Below are 27208 nucleotides of genomic sequence, written 5' to 3' on the forward strand. Positions count from 1 at the left end.
GTCCATAAAGTGAAAGCAAGTTTATCAGGAAAGTAAAGGAACAAAAGAATGGCTAACCCATAAACACAGCAGCCCCGAGGGCTGCTGGTTGCCAGTTTTTATGGTTATTTCTTGATGATATGCTAAACAAGGGGTAGATTATTCATGCCTCCCCTTTTTAGACCACATAGGGTAACTTCCTGAGGTTGCCATGGCATTTGTAAACTGTCATGGCGCTAGTGGGAGTGTAGCAGTGAGGACGACCAGAGGTCACTCTCATCGCCATCTTGGTTTTGGTGGGTTTTGGCCGGCTTCTTTACTGCAAGCTGTTTTATCAGCCAAGTCTTTATGACCTGTATCTTGTGCTGACCTCCTGTCTCATCCTGTGACTGAGAATGCCTAACCATCTGGGAATGCGGCCCAACAGGTTTCAGCCTTATTTTACCCAGGTCCTATTTAAGATGGAGTTATTCTATTTCAAATGTCTCTGACAGTGAGAAGATCTCTGCCAGAGCTGGAACTAAAGAAGAGTGCCAGGAATTGTGTTACTGTCACACACGTCCATGTGGAGAGAGTCCACCAAACAGGCTTTGTATGAGCAACAAGGCTATTTATTTCACCTGGGTGCAGGTGGGCTGAGTCCGAAAAAGGAGTCAGCAAAGGTTGATGGGATTATCATTAGTTCTTACAGGTTTGGGATAGACATACAAAGTACATTCTCAAGGGCGGGGAGAATATTACAAAGCGCCTTCTTAAGGGTGGGGGAGAATATTACAAAGTACCTTATTAAGGGCGGGGGAGAATATCAGTTAGGGTGGGGCAGGAACAAATCACAGTGGTGGATTGTCATCAGTTAAGACTATTTTCACTTCTTTTGTGGATTTTCAGTTGCTTCAGGCCATCTGGATGCATACCTGCAGGTCACAGAGGATAGATGGCTTAGCTTGGGCTCAGAGGCCTGACATTACCACTTATGCAGCCCATAGCCTGGTGTTCACCAAAGGGGCCAGTCAAAAATTTCTAGCATACTTGAAGCTATTGAAAACCACATATGTGCACAGTATATGCAAGATAAGTATTTATAGTAAATGTATATACCTTCTATTCTGAATAATACACTGTATTTCAGTGATGGTCTATTAAGTATTTAGAAATGACACTGGATACATAAAATGGAAAGTATCCTGAAGAAACAATGGTTATCACAAGGTCTCCCACTCTGTTATCCAGAACAGCTTGTATTATTTTAGGAATGAAATTTTAAAGACATTGTTCTGTGAGTTCAAGAAATGGTCTTCTCCATACCAGGGTTATGAGCTATTCTGCTTATAAACTACTCTGGCTGTGTCCACTTCTCTTGAATCTTCAGAAACATCTCACAATTCAATGAAAGATAGTTTATACCCAAAATAAACACACTTGCTATGTTAAAAATAAAAAAAGAAAGTAAATGCAAAACTACACATAGGCAGATGTATATGTGTGCAAATGCATAGAAAAAACCTTCAAGAATACACTCCAAACTGTTAAAAAGCAGGCACCTCTGGAGAGAGAGGAAGTAGAACTTGAACTTCGTAGGCCATTTGCAGTGGTTTACGCCTGTAATCCCAGCACTTTGGGAGGCCGAGGCAGGCGGATCACCTGAGGTTGGGAGTCCAAGACCAGCCTGATCAACATGGAGAAACACCATCTCTACTAAAAAAAAAAAATACAAAAAATTAGCCGGGCGTAGTGGCGCATGCCTGTAATCCCAGTTACTTGGGAGGTTGAGGCAGAATCACTTGAATCTGGGAGGCGGCGGTTGCAGTGAGCTGAGATCGCACCATTGCACTCCAACCTGGGCAACAAGAGTGAAACTCTGTCTCAAAAAAAAAAACAACAACAATAACAACAGAACTTGAACTTCATATTCTATGCAAAAAAGGAAAAAAATCTAAGAGAGAAAAAAAAAATACATGAGGAATATGGTTTCTCAATTTAAAAACCTCCCCCTTCCAACACCATCTTCCATCCCTGTCATTCTTTTTTTTTTTTTTTTTTTTTTTTTGAGGCAGAGTCTGGCTCTGTCATCCAGGCTGGAGTACAATAACGCAATCTTGGCTCCCTGTAACCCCTGCCTCCCAGATTCAAGCCATTCTCCTGCCTCAGCCTCCCAAGTAGCTGAGATTACAGGCATGTGTCACAACACCCAGCTAATTTTTGTATTTTTAGTAGAAATGGGGTTTTGCCATGTTGACCAGGCTGGTCTTGAACTCCTGACTTCAAGTGATCCACCCGCCTCAGCCTCCCAAAGTGCTGGAATTACAGGTGTGAGCCACCGCACCCACCCTATCCCTGTCATTCTTAAGAAGAAGATAGGTCCTAATTTTAACTATTCAGAAAGCTTTTAGATGTATGCCTTGCTTAGGCTTCTCTGGCAACTCCCCAAGCCTGCATCAGCTTAGCATCCAATCCATTAAGGTCTCCCCATGGGGCTGAGGTCCCTGCCACAGGGTGTCCTAAATACAGAGAAAGTCTAGGCAAAATTTACACATGACACAGTTATGGTCTTACACAATCTTTCACCTTTGTCTTTTTGTAAACCTTGATTTATTTTGCTTCCCTTGGCACATTATCTCCCCTTCCAGATATTTTTGCAGCGGATATTGTATTCTTTAAGCCTTTCTTGATTGCGAGTGAGAGAAACTAAATTAGCAAAAGGTGGAATTCATTATAAGCATTCAATGAACGTTTGCTGTTGCTGCTGCCCGGCTGTTGTTAGTGAAGGCAGGATTTGCCTGGGTTTGGGGAACAGCCGGATCCAGGAATTTGTACATTCTCAAGAAATTTCTTAATCTCTATCTGCTGCTTGTCTCTGCTCCTGTTTCAGTGAAGTCCCTTTCACTTGTGAGACTCAAGTCAAACCGAGTTTAGCAAACAAAAGTGGGGAGGAAATACTGGCTCAGATAACTGAAAACCCCAGAGGCTAGCTTCAGAAACTACTTCATATTGACGCTACAACTATGTAAATTACATAATCACCCAGGAAGCGAGGGCGTGCAGCCAGATCTATCGAACGAAATGAACACACAGTGGGAAAAGACTCATCCCTGCAAAGGTAAATCTGGGTTTTGTCACCCATAAATGGCAGAAATAACACACACACCTCAGTCTTCTCTCTGTTCTCTTCTTTCTCTCTCCCACTCTCCCTCTCTCATTTTGCCCTCTCTTGCTTGGAAACTGGCTGCTTCTGGCATTCTGATCTTTATGATAGGAAATAATGTCTGCCAAGAGATCCCAAATCCCAAATTAGCCTGACTCTCTCCATTTCAAGCCCAAAAGACTCAATGAAGGGTCTGGTATCAGTTATCTACTGCTGCACAATGAATTACCCAGAAACGGAAAGGCTTACAACAAGACCATTTATTATCTCACTTCGTGTCTTGCAGGTCAGGAATCCAGGGGCAGCTTAGCTGGGTGAGTATGGCTCAGTGTCTCCCATGCCAGAAATCATCTTCTGAAAAAAAAAAAAAAAAATAGAATTATGCGACCCCAAACTCACTATGCCAAAGGGAAAGTTAAGCTTGGGAACTGAGCCACCACTACTGTCTTCCTTTTGTTCCCAAATGGACAGCTGTGATTTCACAACCCAAATCATGACCTCATTTCCTCTACTCCCTCTTTTCATGTTTATCTTATGTAAAATGTAGATTTACTGAGAGGGAGATAATACATAATTGACTTTTTCCTCTACTCCCTCTTTTCACATGTACAATGTTGATTGATTGATTGATTGATTGATTTTTTTGAGACAGAGTCTTGCTCTGTTGCCCAGGCTGTAGTGCAATGGTGCAATCTTGGCCCACTGCAACCTCCACCTCCAAGGTTCAAGCAATTCTCCTGCCTCCACCTCCTGAGTAGCTGGGATTACAGCTACACACCAGATAAGTTTTGTATTTTTAGTAGAGACGTGGTTTTGCCATGTTGGCCAGGCTGGTCTGGAACCCCTAGCGTCAAGTGATCCAACTGCCTCAGCCTCCCAAAGTGCTGGGATTACAGGCATGAGTCACTGTGCCCCGACTAAAGTTTAGATTTATTGAGACTAATCAGGGCCTCACAAGAATGTAACCATCTACCTCACTGCATATCTCCCTCGCTTCCTCCCGTCTCCCACTCCTTGCTCTTTCTCCTTTAAATACCAGAGTGCATACAAAGTCCCCTTTGGAGAAAAGCAGAGATCACAGATGCTCCTGCGATTTCTATTTTTCCTGGTTGCATCCTCAACCTTAGCTAAATAAACCTCTAATGGCCTCAGTCACTTTTTGGTTAACAATTAGAATGCTGTTAACTAGGGCTGGGGAATCCACTTCCAGAAGAAGTCACTTACGTGGCTGGAAAGCTCCTGCTAGTGAAGGCAGATCCTCTCCATGTGGGCCTCTCCACAGGAGGCTGGAGCCTCTGCACAACAAGGCAGTTGGCTTCACCTGAAGGGAGTGATCTGGGAGAGAGAACATTGCCTGAAACCGATTTGGATTGAAAAGAATAAATAAATCAATATTTAAATATTTTTTAAAAGACAGAAAACATCTGGCAGAAACTATCCCTTTTATGATCAGCCTCAGACATCACATACCATCATTCTATTAATTTAAAGCAAGCCCCTAAGTTCAGCCCACGTTTTATGAAAGGGAGAGCTTCACTTTTTGAAGGAAGGAGTATCAAAGAACCTGTGACTATGTTACAGGACCCCACCGCTTACCCAAAGTCAGTGGTTTGCTCACTATAGTCCCTTCTGTGGACGCCAGAAATATGTTACAGGAAAGCGGTCCCAGTACAGACCCCAAGAGAGGGTTCTTGGATCTCATGCAAGAAAGAATTCAGGGTGAGTCTGCAGTGCAAAGTAAAAGCAAAGAAAGTAAAGTGATGAAAGGACAGCTACTCCATAGACAGAGTAGGACGTTCCTGAAAGTAAGAGGAGGAACGCATCCCCGCTAGGTACAATGCTTGTATATATGGGGAGATGTGCTCTAAGGGTTTGTGATAGAGGATTAATTTTCTTAATAACTATATTTTGCAAGAATCTATATTACTATCTTTAAAGCAAAATTAGGAATGCCTATGTTCTCCAGATATCAGGATATCTGGACACTCCCAAGTCTGGGTCTGTTTAGTAAACATTATTAATTTGTTCCCTTAACCGTAAACATCTAGAGGCTCAGAATGCCAAACTTCCTGAGGATGCAGACCAGCAGGTTCCAGCCTCATTTTCCAGCCCTCACTCAAGATGGAGTCACTCTGATTCAAACGCCTCTCACAGATATATTTTCAAACCAACACAGGACTAATTAGTCTTGGTTGGGTCAAGTGTTTTCCTTTAAACCAATCAACTGTGACCAGAGGCAGGGTTATACTATAACAATGCCTACTCCCTCTACAATCTTGCAGATTTAAGTAGAAAAAAAGATTTCTAGAAAGGGGGATGCACAAACAGAGAAAAAGAACTCTTTTCCTCCAGCTCCAGAAAGAAAAATCCCAGAGGAGGATTCTGATGGGCTCAGCTTGCATCATATGCCTCTTCCAAGAGCCATCAATCACTGTGGTCAGGGGCAGGATGTAATGCTGAAATATGAGAATGCAGGGGGATTCCAGGTGGTCACTCATGATCGTCTCCACGGTGTACTTCAACCATGCTACTTAATCTTTTTATGTCTTAGTCTCAGCATCTGCTAAATAGAGATTAGAAAGCCTTGTACATAGAGTTGTTATGACTATTAAATTAGATGATATCTGTGAAGCACAATGTCTAGCTACAAAAAAGCCTATTAAGATTCTCAAGTACTTAAAATTCATCTGAAAATGACATTTTTTATTTTTATTTATTTATTTTTTTGTGTGATGTCTCGCACTGTCACCCACACTGGAGTACGGTGACACGATCTCGGCTCACTACAACCTCCACCTACCAGGTTCAAGCAATTCTCCTGCCTCAGGCTTCCTAGTAGCTAGGATTACAGGTGCCTGCCACCACACACAGCTAATTTTTGTGTGTGTGTATTTTTAGTAGAGATGGGGTTTCACCATATTGGCCAGGCTGATCTCGAACTCCTGACCTTGTGATCTGCCCACCTCAACTTCTCAAAGTGCTGGAATTACGGGTGTGAACCACTGCACCTGTCCTTTTTTTTTTTTTTATTTTTTTTTATTTTTTGCGAAGCGTCTCTCTCTGTCACCCAGGCTGGAGTGCAGTGGCGCAATCACAGCTCACTGCAACCTCTGCCTCCCAGGTTCAAGCCATTCTCCTGCATCAGTCTCCTGAGTAGCTGGGACTACAGATGCACATTACCACACCCGGCTAATTTTTGTAATTATTATAATTTATTTATTTATTTATTTTTTATTTTTTATTTTTTTGAGACAGAGTCTCGCTGTGTCACCCAGGCTGGAGTGCAGTGGCACGATTTCGGCTCACTGCAACCTCCGCCTCCCGAGTTCAAGCAATTCTCCTGCCTCAGCCTCCTGAGTAGCTGGGATTATAGGCAGGCACTACCATGCCTAATTTTTTATATTTTTAGTAGAGACAGGGTTTCACCATGTTGGCCAGGCTGGTCACGAACTCCTGACCTCAAGTGATTCGCCCGCCTCAGCCTCCTAAAGTGCTGGGATTACGGGTGTGAGCCACCGTGCCTGGTCACAAATTGGCATTTTTTAAAAAGCAATTTATAATTGGAAAGTCTCAGGGCTCACTCTTCATTTCTAATTCTCATAATCCTTACTTTCTCATTGTGGCTGACTTCATCCACAAACAGGCTTTCCTCAGGAGAACAAAATAGCTGCAGTAGCTCCAGGTCTCATGTTTGAAACCCATGCAATCTATGGACACAAATTGTCTTTCTCCCTACTCACAAACAGTCTTGACATTCACTCACATTGGCTGACTTCAGTCACCCGTCCACTTCTGAATCAATCACTCTGTCCAGGGGACGGGGGCTGGGGGCAGAGAAATGGAATGCTGATTGGCTTAAACCAATCACAATCCACCCCTGATGACTGAGGATGGAGTCAATCTCCCGGGAGCACAAGGGATACAAGAGAAGGATGATATGAAAATCAGGTCATATAAGGAAAGAGGGTAAAAGAGAGTGGGTGCTGTGGGCCAGAGTCAGCTGGCCTGCCAAACCCAGCCTGCTATTGTAAATAAAGTTTTATTGGAACACAGCCACAGTCATTCATCTATATGTTGTCTATAGCTGCTTTTGTGGTACAATAACAGAATTAAATAGTTGCAACAGAGACCACATGGCTGCAAAGCCAAAAATGTTTACTATCAGGGCCTTTACAGAAAAAAGGTTGCAGATCCCTGCATGTAGGCAAACATACAATTTCCACTGCAGTCGTATTCAAACCACACTTTCTTCCCTCCTCCCAGTCCTTCTCTGTTGAGAGACATCACGACAAACCAGCAGAGCAGGCATCTCTCAGCAGAAGAATCCTCCCAGGGTCCATCAACTCCTACCCCATTGCCAATGAGTAAACACACAGCCTGTGGAACAACATCAGGCAGAGGACTGGTTTGAGAAGAGATTTTGTGGCTGCTGGAGCGTACAGGCTCTGTCTCCATTACCCATCATGGAACTTCACCATTCAAAGATCAATGACGTGCAGCCTAGATGATGCTGGCAAGCCAGGGGCTGTGGATCCCGATTTTTCCTCTGTGATAAATGGGGAGCAATCTCCAGGAGCTCTAGCCTGGAAGACAGCCCTAGTTAAATTACTTTATCGCCCAGCTGAGAGATGGCCAGCTTGGAGGAGATGTACTCAAGCAGCATGCTAACTAGACTCAGCATCAGCACACAGACCCCTCCTCAGAGCAGCACACTCCTCCCTCCTCTTTCCCACCAAAGAGCAGAAGAATTCCACCCTGGCATTGGCTTATGGAAATTGCTCTCCCTGACACTTCCATAGTAAATAAGATCAGGGGTCTGTGTAGTTCCCACTCACTTCACATGCACATATCTGAGATCACTGCTTTCAAGCTTGCCAAGTGGCAGAGAACTTGTACATCATGGAGTCCTTGCAGAACTCAAAATGCTGGTATATCATGCTTAAAAGAAACCTCCAGTGCAAAGACTAAGTGCACAGGCATTAGAGATAGGCAGAACAGGATTTAGATCCCAGCTCTGCAACTTACCATGGGCAAGTATCTTGGTTCAGGATCCTTCAGAAACTTACTTTAAGACAAGGGTTTGAGTGTACATAGTTGATTTAGAAAGTGACCTCAGGAAGCACCACAAGGCAGTGGGGAAGAGGAGGAACCAATAAAGGGCATGTATCAAGGAAGCTATCACTGGAGCTGAATTCTGCTGGAGAACCAATGTTAAACACTGCCTTAATGCTAACTCATCCAAGCAGCAAGGGAGCTGGGGTATTAATACTCCAACTCCCATATGTTATTTGAGGGATGCTGCCAGAGGCATTAACCCCTAGGCACTTCTGGCCTACTATGTATGGGGGAATCTGGTGGCCAAAGAGAGTCCTTGGGCAAACAGCTGCCAATGCTAGGAGATGGAAGTCCTGCCCACGGACTCGGAAATGGTAAAACCCAAGGGGGTAGGAGTGGGGCTTGTAGGGGTACCAACAACATATGTTACAGCAAGCAACCTAATCTCTCTAAGACTCAAGTTTCCTCGTCTACAAAATGTAAATTACTTGTAGCAAATAATATCTAATATCATGGGGTTGCTTTGAAGGGTAAAGTCAATACTGCAAATTAAAATATTCAGCACAGTGTGTGGCACTAGTAAACATCTAATAAATAATAGCTATGTTTACAAAACATCACCTGCAAAATGAAATGTGTAATAAATGCCACGCTCATTTTTTAATCAACTCTGAGCCCCCAACTTATGGAGTTGGCAAGAAATCAATCTCCCTGTTTTGAGGTGGTCCTTCCACCTAAGGTCACATTAGAATCTGAGAGGTTTAACTTGGGGCCAGGAAATAAAGGATAAACTGTGGCCTTCACTTCCCCATGACCTTACTGTTTATCATCCAACTCTGCAGAATCCATTAAGTTTGGCCACAGGAATGTTTGTGGAGGCTGGAGGGCCCAGTACCCAGGGTCCAGCTTCTTTCAGCGTACTACAGCCATTCCACACCTCCCCATCCTGACCACCAGTAGGGGTCCAGCCACCTCCCCAGGATCCCATGAGAGAGTGGATTGAGGCATCTGCAGAGCTCCCACCCCTCTGGTGTTGAGGGATCTCCCTCCTTGCTCATTGTTTCTGCCTCTTTCCCACTCCTCAAAGCCACTCATCTCTCTAACTTTTGAGCCATAAGCCAAGGGCTGCAAGCTGAAGGGCAAACAGAATGGTTCAAGTTCCCTGAGATTACAGAGTGCCTTCTTGGAACTGGGCTCTATAGCTCCTGGCTGCCAGTATTATCTAGGATGTTTATCACTGATCTTTGAATGGTAACATTCTGTGATGGATAATGGAGTCAGAGCCTATGCACTCCTGCAGCAGCCCCGAAAGCTCTCATCTACCAGTCCTCTGTCTGATGTGAATCCACAGGCTTCATATTTAGGTCATTGGCTATGGAGTAGGTTTTGATGGACCCTGGGAGAATTCTTCTGCCTACAGACAACTACACTTCTAGTATGTTTCGATGTTCTAACAAGACAGAAGAGGAAAGAGTAAAAAAAACATTTATTGAGTACCACTTGGAGCAGACATTGCATGCCCACCTACCCAGCACTCTTCTTTCCCCTTCTTAACAGTATGCAGTAGAGGAGAATTTATAAAGAACTTCCATCCATTCTGAGTCTTTTCTTGTAACAAAACAAAACACAAATTAATGGTGTTGCAATGAATTATCCTGTCACATAAAAATTTGTGCTAAATCAACTATCATATCAAATTGTAATATAAGCTAGTAGCAAGAGCCAAAGATCTAATGAGAAAAGGATGGAAGAAAAAGCCAAAACTATAAATTCTATTCATTCAGGGTTTTGTTAGGGTATTTTTTCTGTGAATTACAAAGAAACATGTTAATTTCTGAAGAGTGTCTGGTATACAGTAAGCAGAGAAGATATTCCATTCTAAAGACACACTTGTGCTTTGAGAAACAGAGTTTATGTTATTTCTCTAGGAGTGGCCAGATGTCTGGCTTTTCAAAATGAACACAAATAGTTCCTTTTCCCAAGGGGATGAGACAGTGACCCAGGAAAATATAACCTTGCCTCATCTCCAGCAAAGGTATCAAATGCATGGAAATTTAACACAGATAATTTGCTGCTATTTGGGGCTTTCACATAGCCCCAAATTTTACCTCAGTTGTTACTATGCAAGACTGAAAGTTTCAGAAACTCAAATCAAACTGATTTAAGCCTAAAGGGGGATTTACTGGCTTGTATAACTTGAAAATTCAGGTGCAACTTGATCGAAGTGCTCAAAAGACAGAATCAATATTTGGTTCTTCTCTCTTTTTTGTCTCTGTGTTGGCTTCACTCTCAGGTAGGTGTTTCTGCCAGTGTAACAAAATAAATGACAGCAGTTCCTGGCTTACATCCCACCAGCTCAGCCCCTCAGCAGAAGAATGCATCTTTATCAGGATCTCTCTCACAAGTCCTGGAATTCACTCTGATTGGATCGGCTAGGGTCATGTGCCTTCCCTGAACCTTGTTGTGGCTTGGGATGCAATAAATCCTCTGACTGGCCAAAGCTAAAATTGTCAGAGGCGTGTGAACCAGAGCTACTCCATCTTAAATAGGACCTGGGTAAAATGAGGCTGAGATCTGCTGTGCTGCATTCCCAGGAGGTTAAGGCATTCTTAGTAACAGGATGAGACAGGAGGTCAGCACAAGATACGGGTCTTACAGACATTGCTGATAAAACAGATTGCTGTAAAGAAGCCGGCTATAACCCACCGAAACCAAGATGGCAAGAAGAGTGACCTCTGGTCGTCCTCACTGCTACCCTCCCACTGTGAAAGCCTCAAATAGCAGTTTACAAATGCCATGGCAATGTCAGGAAGTTACCCTTTATGATCCAAAAAGGGGAGACATGAATAATCCACCTCTTGTTTAGCATATCATCAAGAAACAACCAGAAAAATGGGCAACCAGCAGCCCTCAGGGCTGCTCTATGGAGCAGCCATTCTTTTACTCCTTTACTTTCCTAATAAACTTGCTTTCTCTTTAATCTGTGGACTCACCCTGAACTCTTTCTTTTTTTTTTTTTTTTTTTTTTTGAGACTGAGTCTGGCTCTGTCGCCCAGGCTGGAGTGCAGTGGCCGGATCTCAGCTCACTGCAAGCTCCACCTCCCGGGTTTACGCCATTCTCCTGCCTCAGCCTCCCGAGTAGCTGGGACCACAGGCGCCCGCCACTTCGCCCGGCTAGTTTTTTTGTATTTTTTAGTAGAGACGGGGTTTCACCGTGTTAGCCAGGATGGTCTCGATCTCCTGACCTCGTGATCCACCCGTCTCGGCCTCCCAAAGTGCTGGGATTACAGGCTTGAGCCACCGCGCCCGGCCTCCCTGAACTCTTTCTTATGCGAGATCCAAGAACCCTCTCTTGGGGTCTCAGTTGGGACCCCTTTCCTGTAACAAAATTGCCTACCCAGGGAGGCAGGAATGGGGCTAACCTACACCACATTAAGTCAGAGGTCGGGAAAGCTAGCTCAATACATCAGATAGATGTTATCAGAAGAAGGGCCACACAAAACTGATGCCCCTGCAGGGTTTCCAGCTATCATCTGATTTTCAAAATGACCCCCAATTATTTGGGCTTTTTACTCTTTTTTCATCTCAAAGTTATACACACCCATTGAAATAATTACCTCCGTTATATAGACTAAGAAACCGAGGCTCAGAAGAACCAAGTAACACTCAAGTTCTCCTAACCAAACAAGGAAGAGCTGGGACCGAAACTCTCCGTCTGTGTGACTCCAAAGTGAAGTCTGCCCAGGGTCTTTTCTTTAAATGTCCATGTACAGGCCAATGAGTCATTTTCAGTTGTTCAAAGTCTTCCACTGTATACACAAACCAAAGATACCAATCGCATTCCTGCCCCGTCACTCCCACATCCCAGGGCAAGCAAATTTCAGGAACCCGTTCGCAGCCCCTCTTGAAGAGGAATTGAAGACTGAGTTAGTAAATCTGTGCTGAGCTAATGCATTTTTCTGGTTGACAACTTCACCGCTGCCACCAACCTCAGTGCTTTGCTGATGTCAGGCAAGAAACGCAAAATATATTCTGCCTGTCATTCTAGTCACCTCTTCCTGTCCAACCCACATGCTAAAAACAGGCAAACAGTGTGGTTGAAGGGTCTTTCATGGCTCCATATCCAGAGTGGAGCCTGAGGTCCCCTCTCTAGAGAATGGAGTGATAGAAGATACCAATAGCATTATGCTTGGGTGTCCCCTTCACCAAGAAAACCCACTTCTGGGCATCTATCCTAAAAAAAAATACTCAGAGAGGTGAGCAGTCATGGATATACAGGTATCTTCTGAAATATATGCTCAGAGTGCCCACAACAGATTACCCTGGGCACTTGTTAACAAGGGGCATCAGGCTGTGGTTCACACCTGTAATCCCAGCACTTTGGGAGGCCAAGGCAAACAGATCACCTGAGGTTGGGAGTTCGAGACCAGCCTGGCCAACATGGTGAAACCCTGTCCCTACTAAAAATACAAAAATTAGCCAGTGTGGTGGCACACACATGTAATCCCAGCTACTCAGGAGGCTGAGGCAGGAGGATCACTTGAACCCAGGAGGTGGAGGTTGTGATGAGCCGAGATCCCACCACTGCACTCCAGCCTGGGCAATGGAGCGAGACTCTGTCTCAAAAAAAAAAAAAGGTTGGGGGACATTCACTGGGCAAAGGGTGGGGGTGGGGCAGGACCTCAGCATTCCACTCACATCTGCAAAATCAGAATCTCCTAAGCTGTGGCATCCAGCCTCAGTTAAAGGCTGTGAAAGGAGCTGGGCACATTCCTCAGCCCCGGGCTCAAAACTCCCTGAGCCTAGCACAAACACATCCCATCCTCCCATCCCACCACCATATATCTCTCAAACTCCCTGAGCCCAGTACAAACACCACCTGGAAAGTCTCCGATAAGGGGACAGCCGTTCAAGGTTACTGAAAGCGCAGGAGCCAAAAGAATTTCTTTGTTCCCCTGCAACTTTCGGGCTATAAAAAGCAAACGCTCGCATTGTTCGGGGCCCTCTTGTATACTGTGTAAAGGAGGGACCAGGTTCGAACTTGTAGTAAAGATCCTTGCCGCTTAGCTTTAACTCTGGACTCTGGTGGTCTTCTTTGGGGAACAAACAGTCTGGGCATAACAGCTGCAGTGAGCTATAATCATGCCACTGCACTCTAGCCTGGGTGACAGAGCAAGACATCATCTCTAAAAAGAGAAAAAGTAAAAATAATAATAATAATAAAGTAAGGGGAGGGCGGGATCCCTGCATTTCACTCACACCTGTGAAATCGGAATCTCCTAAGATGACCCCCAGTGATTCCTGCCTCCCGCTGTGTCCCTGGTATTCACACCCACCTTCTTACAGTCTCCTCCCACCTTGAACAGGCCTGGCCTCTGTAACTAATGCAATGGCATATTGCAGAAGTGACAGAGCGCCCTCTGAGGTTAAGTCATAAAAGACACTGCAGCCTTGTCTTGCTTTCTCTTGGGTCACTCTTTGTGGGGGAAACTCAGCCGCCATGTCATGAGGACATTCAAGCAATCCTATAGAGAATTCTGCAGGTCCAGGAGCTGGATTCTGCCAACAGCCAGCACAGACCTTGTGAGAGAGCCGCCTTCGAAACGGATCCTCCAGCCTCAGTTGAGTCTGAACCACATCTTGACTCCTGAGAGACCTCAAGCCAGAAGCAACCAGCTAGGACGCTCCCTAATTCCTGACTCTCAAAACCTCTGTGAGACAAACGAATAGTCATTGTTTAAAGCTGTTAGGCTTGGGGGTAATTTGTTATTGAGCAGTAGTTATTACACAGGGTGAGCCCAGGATCTACATGTTTACAAGCTCCTTGGGAAAGTCAGACCCACTGAAGCCACTGGAGGCCAAGGATGTCCCTGCAACATTGTTTAGATTTAGAAAGTAACATCGACGCCCCCTAGGGGATTAGAGAAGCAAATTATAGTCTACCTGCTGGATGGCCAACAAGGCACATAGGAGACAGCTAGTAGCTACCTTATCTTTTTTCAAAGGCTGCCAAGCATTTATGACATATTGAATAAAAAATCAGTTCACATGCACAATGCATAATATAATCCTATTTTTCTTTCATATAGAGCATTATTATATAATCCCTCATGTCCCAGGCCTTAGCCTGAGATGTGTGTGATTATGTAAGTCTTTTACTCCTTGAAGAAGTTCTTGTCATTCCTAAATTATCAAGGTGCAAGCCCACAGCAGCCTAATGGCTTGGAATTCGCCCCAGCTATTTCTGAGGGTTCCGCAGGAATCCTTTTACCTAAGCTCAGGAATGTGCCCACGGGTCCTGCTGGCGTTGGCATCCTGCTGTGCCACTGCTGTGGTCTGCTGGGGCGGCTCCCACCCCCGCCCAGGAGCAGGATGGCTCATATTCACCCACGTAGGGATACAGGCCCTTACGAATATCCAAGTGAGACCAGGATGTAGTTATTTGTTTTACACACATAATAAATAAAAACAATCCCAATGTAAAAGCTGGCTTTAAAGAAGGAGAAAATAGAGGCGATCAAGCGTAATAGTTCAAGGTCTGACTCCACCTTTTACTTAAATCAGGCACGTTAGCCTCATCTCTTTGCGGTCCCACTGCGCTGAACAATTCTGGGGCCACAATTCCTATTGTGTTCTTGTATAGAGCACCCCCTGGAGTCAAGTCATGCCTTTATTTCCTCATCTGTAACATGGGGGTTATAATCACAACTCATAGGGTCATTTATTAGCACTGAGCAAGTGAATTCACATAAAGCCCCTCAACAGTGTCTGGCCCAGAGTGGGCACTCAACAAATGTCACCTCTCATCTTAATTACCATCATTATTATTCACATATACTCCACACATATAATTCCACTGCCCTCCCTAGAGGTAGCTCCATTTATTAAGTGGGCACAATTGTAGAATTTTTCTGTGCATTTACATACATATATTGTGGCATTGATTTTTTTTCTTGTATGAATAGGATTGTTCTCTATTCTCAGCCATATGTGTCAGAGAAGTTTCGATGTCAGTGTGCATAGATCTGCCTCACTCTAGTGCAGATATGCCAAGGTTTATCTAACAGTCCCCACTTCTCCAGCACTTTGCTTATTTCCAGTTTTATGCTATTGCACACAATGTTGCAAAGAACATTGCTACATGCTTCTTTTTCTTAGTATTTCTTTAGATGAGATTCCTAGAAGTGGTAATTCTGGGGCAAAGGATATTTGCATTTAAAATGTTGATAGATCCTCAGCCTGTCGGTGCTACTACAGACAACAGAATAAGAGGAGAGATATAGTACCGTGAAGATTAATTTAAAATTATTGCTAAGAGTGGTTGCTAAGACTCAACATTCAAACGCTTTACTTGGAACTTCCTGCCTAAACACTCACCCTGCACGGAGGATGTTCTGGGAATATTGCCACACCTCCAAGTTCCCACCCAGCTCCTCTGAACCAAGAGAAATGGGGAATAAGGCTTCCTCTGTAGTAGACCAACAATACCCCCTGGAGAAACATGGAAACATCTCTCCTCCAAAGGACATCCCACCATCACCCCACAGTCCAAACACGACAACCACAGAGGCCAAGAGGCCAAGTCCAAGTCTGCTCATTGGATTTGGTACATTACTACCCGGAGGGAGACCAACCCTGGAGACCAGGGTACTCCTTACCAGACGTGGCACTTCTCTCTAGCCTCAGGTGAGAGCAAGAGCAAGCCTGCATATCCCTTCTGCCACCATCTGGTCCTCAATCCTCAACTCCAGCAAGCAAATGCTTGGATGAGAATGCGCACCCTGTCTCCCAAGAGCAAACAAGTGCGTTCAGGCCTGGGGCAGCCAAACTCTAAGTTTAGAAACAGATTTTGCTCCAACCCTGCAGGGGCACATTCTACCAACACACACAGTTTGCTTTAGGTTCCCTTTAGAATACTTAACTGCTCCATCTGCAGCTTCAGTATTTGAGCTTTCTGGGCATCCCCAAGAACCATGGAGAGTTATTTTGCTTATTTTCTTCTCACCAAGTGCTCACACCCAGAATCAAGGGATGGTCCTGCTCAAAGGTATACTCCAGTCCCCTTCCCAGAAAGCAGAAAATACATGTAACATTTTAAATGAGGGTTTTCCAAGCTTTGGGGAAAAAAATGTAGAAGCAGATTCTACTCCAGGAACCCTACTAAATATGCATTTATAATTTTGTATTCATTCAACAATATTTACCATCTATGCATTTATAATTTTGCATTCGTTCAATAATATTTACTAAATAAGCATTTATAATTTTGCATTCATTCAACAATATTTACATGCCAGACCTTCTTCTAGGTGCTGAGGACACAGGGGTAGGTAAAGTAAGTCAGGACACTACAGACAGTCCCCAACTTATGGTTTCATTTTTTCATTTTATGATGGTGAGAAAGCAATAGGCTTTCAGTACATTCCTTGACTCACAATGGGGTCACATCCATATTGTAAATCGAGGAGCATCTGTATAGGGATTAGATTCTAGTGTGAACATGCATAGAAAAGAAAGGCAAGAGAATATTTTTAAAGTGATAATGGCTATCCCTGAGGATTGCAATAATAGAGATATTTATTGTTTTTTATGTTTTGTGTTGTTTGCAATTTTTCCATTTGGAAAAAACTCACGGTATAGATGAATATTTATAGTTATGGGACTATACTCACAATATATTGCTAAGTGAAAAGAACTGGCTACAGAAGAATATGCAAAGTATACTTTTGTAAATATATATTTACACTGTGTGTGTATCTGCTGCGATGAGTCACTTTGGCTAGAGGGATTATGGAGGAATGTGTTGTTAAATTTTCCTTGTGTCTTTCTGCGTTTTGCAAGTGGTATGAATTGAACACATATCGCCTTTATAAAAAGGGGAAAAATAGGTCAGGCATGGTGGCTCACACCTGTAATCCCAGCACTTTGGGAGGCCAAAGTGGGGAGATCGCTTGAGCCCAGGAATTCAAGACCAGCCTGAGCAACATGGTGAGACCCTGTCTCTACAAAACAAAACAAAACAAAACAAAAATAGCCAGGCACAGTGGTATATGTGAGCCCAGGAATTCAAGACCAGCCTGAGCAACATGGTGAGACCCTGTCTCTACAAAACAAAACAAAACAAAACAAAACAAAACAAAAATAGCCAGGCATGGTGGTATACATGTGTGGTCCCAGCTACTTGGGAGGCTGAGGTGGGAGGATGACCCGAACCCAGGAGGTCAAGCCTACAGTGAGCTGTGATCACACCACTGCACTCTAGCCTGGGTGACAGAGTGAGACTCTGTCTCCAACAGAAAAGTGCGGGGGGAGGGGAGGGTGGGAAATGTTATTTAGCAATAGAACTTGGACCTAGTCCTAAATTATTCTATCCCTTCGTCTACCAAAATACCTGAAAATTCTCCATCAGAGTCAGTCATTTGGCTAAATGTTTCATTCCCAGAGGCTCCCGCTATACTACTTACGAGGAATAACACACTGGTCTCTGTCACCTGCAAAATGGAAACGTGAACAGGGAATCTGAAAACGAACCGTCACTTTAGAGAGCGAGGAGTCTGCCTGGCTCAGTAAGACACTGACAGACAGGGAAGGGGATGGGGAGTCCCAGTGGTGCATGAGGACTCTCTGCTCCGAAAGTGAGGCAGGAGGAGACTGAAGAAAAATCAGACGAGACACGGGATAAGACGGACCTCCATGCATGCCCCTCCACCTACCCCTATCCCAACACCCAGCACCCACTCTGCAGCCAAGGTCAGAGCTGTCGAAGAGTAATGAGCAACCTGTTTACTAAAAAGAAGGAAAAACCTACTTATAAGAGGTTTTCATCATAGTGAGCCGCTCTACCTGAGTCTTCAGAAATTCATCAAGGGTGACATCACTCTCCCCAGTCACAGCCCCGGGACTGAACATCCCAGCAACACTCAAAGGACTCACCCACCCACCTCCCTGTCACTGCAGCAGCAGAACTGTCAACCCTAAAAATGAGGATGGTTACGTGAGGAAATGTGACGATCACTCCTCTCCAAGCTGTCGGCTAGAATATGAGCCTGGACCTAGACTAGCTGCAGCAGGGACCATGTTTAACAAGGGGCACTGTTGACTGCTGGGACTGCTTTAATATTCCATCAAGACCTCTGATGATGAGTTATTCATTAATGACCAACTGCCTCAAGGCTCCTATTTTATTGAAAGCTTTACAAACCATCCAAGAAATGAGATATTGAGCTAAACATTTCATTCTTCCTCTTTTCATCATTCATCCAACATTTTTTGCAAATACTTACCAGGGGCCAGGGACTGGGGCTTAGTATAAGATTCTTTTGGCCGGGCGCGGTGGCTCAAGCCTGTAATCCCAGCACTTTGGGAGGCCGAGACGGGCGGATCACGAGGTCAGGAGATCGAGACCATCCTGGCTAACACAGTGAAACCTCGTCTCTACTAAAAAATACAAAAAACTAGCCGGGCGAGGTGGCGGGCGCCTGTGGTCCCAGCTACTCAGGAGGCTGAGGCAGGAGAATGGCGTAGACCCGGGAGGCGGAGCTTGCAGTGAGCTGAGATCCGGCCACTGCACTCCAGCCTGGGCGACAGAGCGAGACTCCGTCTCCAAAAAAAAAAAAAAAAAAAGATTCTTTTGGGCTTGAACATATCTGAGGACACCTTGAACTTTTATAAAAATGTGTATTAGATTTTCTTAATTATGGAAGTAACATGCATTGCAATATGCTAAATAACAAAGTAAAAAATCAATAATCTCCCCGACTCCATTCTAACTCCAACCCCTGTCGTTAGCAATGTTAATAGATTGTTGTAGAGTTCCCTTCCCTATGCCTTTTTTAAAAAATGCTTTTCTATTTATTTATTTATTTGGAGACTTATGAGACTGGCTAATTTTTGTATTTTTTGCAGAAACAGGGTTTCATCATGGTGCCCAAGCTAGTCTCGAACTCCTGGGCTCAAGTGATCCCACCTCAGCCTCCCAAAGTGCTGGGACTACAGGCATGAGCCACCACACCTGGCCCTCTTTTTTTAACTTACCAAAAAATTGTGTGTGTGTGTGTGTGTGTGTGTGTGTGTGTGTGTGTGTAGAGAGAGAGAGAGAGAGTGTACGATGTACATGATTCTACAACTCATCTTTTTCACCTGTGTATTAAGAATCTCCCTTCAGGGTGACACAGAGATTGAGCTTGTCCTTTTTCATAGCTGTGTGATATTCCACAGTATGGCTATAATGTAATTTATTCAACAAGTCTCAGACTGATAAACAGGATGTCTCCTAACATCCCATTTGGGGAGACTCATTAAACATCTTTGACATCACTGTACTTTCATGGATGTCTAAAGAAAAGACTCCCCAGGTGGGACAGCTGGGTATAGACATCTAACAGTGACCGACAGTCCCTTTCTACCCCAGCTCATGGGAAAATTCCCAGTGGCCCTGGTCAGTCCCTCACTGGTTAGGGAACAAGATTACCCCTTCTCTTCCTCTCCCCACAAGTATCCAAGCCCTTCACCTTCTCTTCATGGGGCTGGAGAGTTGGCAGGATGGTTGGATGGTGGTTTGTTCACAAATGACGGGTCAGAAGGCAGGTGCCCTCCAGGGCAGCTTACTGCTCAGTCCCTACCCTTCTCCTCTGCACTCATGATGGAAGCCCTCCCCAATCCCCTCCCACTTCGCAAAGGCCTCCACACCATCCTTTCCTGCTCAGAATGGTCTTCCAGATCAACCTCCTTTTTCCCCAGCCCCAGTCTCATCACTTCTCAGAGACCAGGGATCGGGAGTGGGCAGAATGCATCTGCGTGCTTTCATCCTTGGCTCTGTCAGTACCATCTGGTGAAGGAGAGAAGGGTCCTCAGAACCAAGGTGGGAGAAGAAAGGCAGGGGGAGAGCAGAAGAGGGGAAAGAAGGGGAGGGAAGGAAAGGGGAGGCAGGGGAGAGGAAGGGAAAGGAAGGGAAAGACAGAGGAAGGGAGGGGAGGGGAGGGGAAAGGAGGAGAGAGAGGGGAGGGGAAAGGAGGAGAGAGAGGGGAGGGGAAAGGAGGAGAGAGAGGGGAGGGGAAAGGAGGAGAGAGAGGGGAGGGGAATGATCAGCCAGCAAAGAGACACTTCCCAATACAACCCTACCACATGCACTTCTTTGTCACTGCTTTCTACTCTCTGGACATTTACGGTGCATTAAGTCCAGCTCTCCTCAGCCCCTCCCTCTGTGAAGACACTATGACCATGCACATTTCATAGTGAGGACACTGGAGCCAGGATGAGGGCCCGGGGAGTGGTGTGATTTAGCCAACACCACTCATCAAGTTGGTAGCAGAGAAGGGGCTACAACCCAGCTCTCTGACATCCCTTTATTGTGAGTTGAGGAAGGAGTGAGTCTCCATTGCAGTTCATTCCACCTGCCCTCCAGAATCCCAAGGAGCGATCCTATTAATCATCACAAGAAGGTTAATATGAAAATAGAATCAGGCCTAAATTGAGACAGACAAGTTCAAATCTGTCACCCTTAACCCAGTCCAATTCAATCTGTCAGCAAGTCCTATTGGCTCTTCCTTCAAACTCTATTGAGAATTCAGTTTTTCCTTTCTACTCCAGTCACCTCTGTCCAAGGCACCAGGTTTCCTGCAGCCACCTCCTCTCTGCCTTCGCAGCTCCCATCTTGCCCCTCCACAGGTCTTTGCATGTAGCAGCTGGAGCCTTCCTCTTAAAATATAAACTGAATCGTGTCTTCCTCCTCAGCTTGGAGCCTCTAGCAAATGACTTCTGGCTGCACTTAAAATAAAACCTCCATTTCTCACCCTGGTCGATGAGGCAGGACACCATCTCTTCACGCTTCCAACCTCATCTCCTGCAGCAACCCCTCTCCTTCACTTACCCTGTTCCTCTTTCTGTCCCTGTGAAACTTAAGACTCTGGGCTGGACACAGCTATGATCCCAGCATTTTGGGAGGCCAAGGTGGAAGAATCGCTTGAGGCCAGGAGTTCAAGAGCAGCCTCGGCAACATAACAAGACCCCATCTCTAAAAAAGCTTTTTTAAATGAGCCAGGTGTGGTGGCATGCATCTGGGGCCCAGCTACTCAGAAGTCTGAGGCAGGAGGATCACCTGAGCTCAGGAGTTCGAGGTTCCAGTGAGCTGATTGTGCCACTACACTCCAGTTTGGGTGACAGAGTGAGACCCTGTCCCAAAACAGCAACAACAAAAACACCAAAACTCCCAGGTGTCTCCTGCTTTCCACGGCCTTTGCAATTGCCATTCCCACCCGCTGTGGACACAGGCGCCAGGTGTCTGCACAGCCAGCTCCTTCTCCTCCTTACATCTCAACTCAGATGTCGCCTCTTTGGAGAGGCCTTACCACCATCGGGAAGCATCTTGCTCACCTTTCTGCTTATTTGTTGATTGACTATCTTCCCAGACTATGAGGCACACACCATCAGGGCAGAGGCCAGGTTTACTTTGTTCAAGCACTTGGAATATAGTAGGTGCTCAATGAGGCTCTGAGAAGAAAGGCAGGGAGGATGGGGTGGTGTGGAGGAAGGGAGATCAGTGTGTGCTTCTTAAGGTAACATCCATGCCCAGGCCCCAGACACCCAAGGAACAGTCAGCAGGCCCTGAGGCCAGTCTCACCCCTCCATCAACACCACCATAGCCAGCGTTGTCTGTAGCTCAGTGTGGGCCCCCATTGAGTCTGGCTATGGCATATTCAGAACAGCCAGGGCCTCTGACAAGGTGAGTGGGGACCTGGCATTCATTTTCTCTTTGCAGCTGTGACATCTTCATGAATGTTCCTCTTTGAGTCAGGTTTGTGTCTCTTACCTGATGCTTGCAGCCACAACTTCTGGAACTCTGTCTCCCAGGGTGTGACCGTGTACTAAAATATTTTACATGGCGTGTATCCATGATAGTCCCATGAGGGAACTACCATTGTTATCCCCATTTTAAAGATGGAGAAACTGAGGCTCAGAGAAATTCTGTAACGAGCTCAAAGTCATAGAGCCTCTTACCAGGTGAGCTGAGATTTAGACCCAGACAGGCTGAGTGCAGAGCTGATGCTCTTGACCATGACACTGGAGACCTCCTGGCATCAGGGACGCCATAGGATGTGTGAAGTCTCCAAGAAGTCTGCCAACTGGTTTCTGCTTTAAATCTCTTGACCCCAGGACCCAAGGCCCTGGGTGCAAGAGTAACCACAGCAGAGGCTCAGCAGTCCACACTGAACTGAGGAGTGGGGTCAGTCCCACCCTGTGTCAGAAATCCCTTTCTCTTGCTCTGCGAGGCCAAAAAGATCAAGTCAAACCAACCATGGCTGATTCCCTAAAAATCCCACTTTCCCTCTCAGTGAAGGAGAAAGTAATATTGATTCTGCAGGCTCCCTGAATGGTGAATTTGCCCTAGTCAGGCAGCTTCTGCTGATCTGAAGAAAAGAAACAAATCACTCCAGCACCTAAATCTAACAAGCTGGGAGAGATGGCAGTAAGGATTGCTGCCAGGAGGTGGGGCAGGAACCAGGAGATATTTATAGGGCACCAGAGAGAAGAAATGAGGGTGGTTGAGCCTATTCTGCTGCTGACCCCAGATTGATACACTACAGGCCTTGCTCATGGTCCCCATGGGACCCCCGGGTCCTTTCAGCATCTCCTCCTAGCCTTGGGGAGATGAATCACACATGCAGAGGAAGTGAGTGTTGCTGTATCTTCGTGGGTGAGCCTGTGTGTGCCTGGATGTGCGTGTGTGCACACGTTAGAATGTCTTTGTGTGTCTGCCTCAGTGTATCTGTGTATCTTTGTATATGCGTTTGTGTTTCTGCCTTTGGCTACAACTTTGAGATGGATGAGATCAGTTTCCCTTTCAAATCACCTTTTGGGAGTTTACTACAAGATCCGCTTCCCTCCCTCTACTGGACAGAGTGATGCCTCATCTTCCCTGCCTCTGAATGTCGAGGCACCTTCTCCCCTGCTGACAAAAAAGCAAATCTTGGAGGTGGTCTTTGATTCTACTCAGGGGTCAGTAAAAATCTGTAATTATGATATACTAACAAATGAGGTGGGTGGTTCCAAGCCCCTAGCTGGTAAATTCCCTCCTCTTTCCTTCTTGCAAGTCGATTCCTTGTTTGTTTTTTGGGTTTTTTAGATGGAGTCTTGCTCTCTTGCCCAGGCTGGAGTGCAATGGTACAATCTCAGTTCACTGCAACCTCTGCCTCCCAGCTTCAAGCAATTCTCCTGCCTCAGCCTCCTGAGTAGCTGGGATTATAGGCATGTGCCACCACACCCGGCTAATTTTTGTATTTTTAGTACAGTCGGGGTTTCACCATGTTGGCCAGGCTGGTCTCAAACTCCTGACCTCCAGTGACCACTTGCCTTGGCCTCCCAAAGCACTAGGATTACAGGCGTGAGCCACTGCCCATCGCACCCAGCCAAGTCAGTTCTTATTTAGAGCAAAGATTTTTTTTTTTTTTTTTTACTGATGCAAACTATTTACTCTAAGCTAGTTATTTTATGTAGTACTTATTCCCCTGCACAGACGTGTGATAGCCACATATTTAAAGTCTGTAAATAATACTATCAAAATGATCTTAATCTTCTAAATCTCACAAATGTTTATATTTTACAACACAATCAATAATGAAAGCTAAACAAGCCAATCACAGAGCAAAGATTGTTAACCTCTGCATCTGTGGTCATGCTTTGGGCAACATGTGCAGCCTGCCAGCCCTCTTCTGTGCCTTCATGACCTAGAAGCTACATGTGGGGTGGCAGCATCACAAAAATCAAAGTAGCCTGAGTCCCTGAGTAATTGCATGGGGGACCACCACCATAGAGGGTTGACCGACTCCCATCAGAGTTTATGTAAGAGAAACAAAGCTTGATTGTGTAAGATCACAGAGACTTCCGGGTTTGCTTGTTACTGCATTCATAAGCTTTTCCTAACTAATACAACATCTGGACCATCTTATGTATCCCTGGTGGTATACACAATAAAACTTTGGGATACATTGGACTTGACTATTTCTAAGATCCTATTTAGCTCTGAGACTCGATAATCCTAATCTCTTATGGTAGCATGACCCTAATTATTTAACCAGATCACACCTCTGGGGTCTCTGAAACATAAAATTGCAAACTGACATTGCCACCCAGCCCTCTGGTATATGAGGAGATAAGTCTAAAGATGCTACCAGGCCCTCCCAGAATGGCAAAGCGTGAAACTGAGGGACTTTTTTCTGTGACTGTGAAGCTTCTATATTTATCACCCAGCCAGCTGCATTTCACCCTGTGCTGGGCAACTGTTCCTAAATGAACCCAACCCAAAGCCCTTCTCCCCATGAGCCTTCCTACAATCCAAATCCTCCCAATTAAGGAAACAACTTTGAAATTAACCCTAAGTCTCAGAAGTGTCCTTGGGCTTCAAGCAAGCCGAAGAGGGACTCATTCTGGCTCTTGTTGGACTTGATACTCATGTCTACCGAAGTGTCAGGTGACTTGGGTTCCAATCGCAGCTCTGGCATTCATAGCAGTGTGAACTTTGACAAGTTACATGGCCTCTCTGAGTCGTATCTTCAACTGTAAAATGTGGATAATAATAGTACTTGCCTCCTAGGATTGTCCTGAGGATATATAGAGCATAAACTAGTGCCCCAATGTCAATGAAAAAAAGCAGCCCTTCGTGTAAGCAGAATGGGGGAGAGCATTCATAACCAAACTGTAATCTGACAAAGTGTCAGCTCTTGTAGCCATTGGAGTCACCAGTAAACTTGGCCTGGGAGAGTAACCCTTCAATTCACTATTGCTCTCTAGCTAAGACCGGCTTCTCAGCGGTGCCACTGTTATCAGGGATGGGAAGGAATAGGACAGGGGATGAGTACCTTTTGATAAGGAGGAGAGTCACTGCTTAGATACTGCTGGGGAAGTCCCAGTCAGGCAGTGAGAAGCTCCGGGCACTAAAAAGACAGCATGAAAGTGGCACACATATCAGTTCTTCATTTGAAGTCCCAGTTTCTTCCTGTATCAAATCCACAGGTTGTATTGAGGGTCTAAAGTGGCTGCCACAAATTTTAAAATGTGGAGACCCTGCGAGGTGTTATCATTGCTATTGCCAACATCATTACTGTGTGCCCTTCTCCCCATGAAAAGTCCTTACAGAAACTCCCCCGCCATCCCCATATTTTCTCCCTCAGAGTCTCATACTATGTGGATGGATAAATAAAAAGCCAATGCTTTTCAATTTCCAGGACCCTCCTGAGATCATTATTCATTCTCCAAGAGGGTAGTTTTTAATTCTGCTATAAATGAGAGGCTGGCCTTTAACTCCCCGCTCTCTGTTGTCATGGAAACTGGTGCACTAGCAATTTGGCGTGGAAACAAGAAGTGGGTATTCTTTTTCCACCAAGAAAAGGAAAGGCTGGGAGAACTTCAAGGTAGGAGGTGGAGACCTTGCACTCTATGTGATCTCCCTTTGAAAAGGAACCACCCAAAAGATGCCAATAAGGAAATTTTTTTGCAGAGCCCTAGAACTGACTTCAGGACCGTGGAGAGCTCCCTGTAAAGTTAAAGGTTGAGCCGGGAGCAGGAGAAAAAATGAAGTCAGTAGCTACACCATATCCTCAACTTCTACAGAAGACAAAGTATACAAGGCAGGGACTGTACTGCGGAGGGGAGAAGAGGGGAGGGGAGAGGAGGGGAAAGGAGTGGAGAGGAGGGAAGGGGAAGGGAAGGGAGGGGAGGGGAAGGGAAAGGAGGGGAGGGGAAGGGAGGGGAGGGGAGGGGATTCCTCTGGCATTAACCCTTCTTAGTCCCAATGCCAAATTCCCAGGATAGACTCTACATGGGGAAGTGCTTCCCCTTTAGCTAATTTCCTATGAATAGGGAAAGTGGGACCTCACTGGACACATGTGGTCAGTGGGTAGACATCCCAGGGACCCTGTGGATCAGAGACGTGTGAAGAGCAGTGTTCAAGAAGAAGGGAATGCATGTGAGTTGTGCGAGATCTCATAAACTCACCATGGCAATGATAGATCCTGAGCCCTAAAAATAGAAAGAATGCATTGTCTAAAAGCTGAGAAATTTGGTCAAGGAAGGAATTGGGGTCCTTCCTACATGGAAGCCAGTGATGGGGATGGGAGAGTTAAGCCGAACCCATGAACTTTAAAAAGCATCCAACTTCTCAGTAGTCATTGAAATGGCCTCCATAAAGCTCCAAGGCAAAATTATAGATCATCATTTTAATTGAGTGAAATTGGCTATACATTAATATTCATGATTATTAGAGCAGCTAATTTTCCTCTTTATAGAAAGTGAGTGGGGGATCATTTCAGCTGCTACTTACTTTTCCTCCCTTTGATTTCTGCGGAGGAGGTGAAAGAGAATAAAACACACAGCACTTGGAATCAGTCATCAATTTTGGAATGTTGGATAATTATCAAGGATTTTTTAAATTGCTTTGACCTCTTAAAGGGACTGCGTAGAAGCATTCTATGAATATTAAAAAAAAATGCACCTGTGAGCCTCCAGGACTGGTCCCTTCAGCCAAATAAGGGCAGGTGACCTAAATGACATAAGCGCCCCATCCACTCCACTGCCCCACCAACCCACCAAGGATGAAAATAACAACAACAACAACAACAATAACAGTCATCAGAGCCCATGCTGGGTGCAGCCAAGATGGGATGAGAGTGCGCAGGTAAGGTGACAAGGGTGTCCGTGCATGGCAGGGATGGCAGGTGAAACAGGAGAATCATTACATTGACCATTGAGTATAAATGGATTTCTCACTGTCAGAGAAGGGAGTCACAAATGTGGAAAGGAAGAGAACCAGAATGAGCTCTATGGTGATGGACTGAAGTCAGAGGTGTATCAACGTGACTTTCTGGTTTCCAATATAGAGAAAAAATCTAGAAATAAATATAGATGTAAACATGTTTGTATATGTGTATATCCACATACATATACACGTGTGCATACACACACCTACTCCCTAAATTTGCACACTAAGAGGACCTGGGAGCAGTGCTGCCCTAATAGCTATAAACATACTTTACACCAATA

At 45.2% G+C, this 27208-nt stretch overlaps 1 long non-coding RNA gene across 1 annotated transcript in view; it reads right to left on the minus strand.

Moving 5' to 3' along the window:
• Positions 1 to 574: 574 nt before the first annotated feature.
• LOC107001006 (uncharacterized) overlaps positions 575 to 27208 on the minus strand; it is a 77017-nt gene continuing 50383 nt past the window's right edge. Inside the window, exons 3-5 of the long non-coding RNA XR_013401322.1 lie at positions 3394 to 3475; positions 1521 to 1674; positions 575 to 893 (exon numbers count right to left, since the gene is read on the minus strand). This is a non-coding gene — a long non-coding RNA (uncharacterized LOC107001006). The remainder of the gene's footprint in view (positions 894 to 1520; positions 1675 to 3393; positions 3476 to 27208) is intronic.

The sequence above is a fragment of the Macaca mulatta genome, chromosome 11, assembly GCF_049350105.2.
Source record: "Macaca mulatta isolate MMU2019108-1 chromosome 11, T2T-MMU8v2.0, whole genome shotgun sequence".
Lineage (NCBI taxonomy): Eukaryota > Metazoa > Chordata > Mammalia > Primates > Cercopithecidae > Macaca > Macaca mulatta.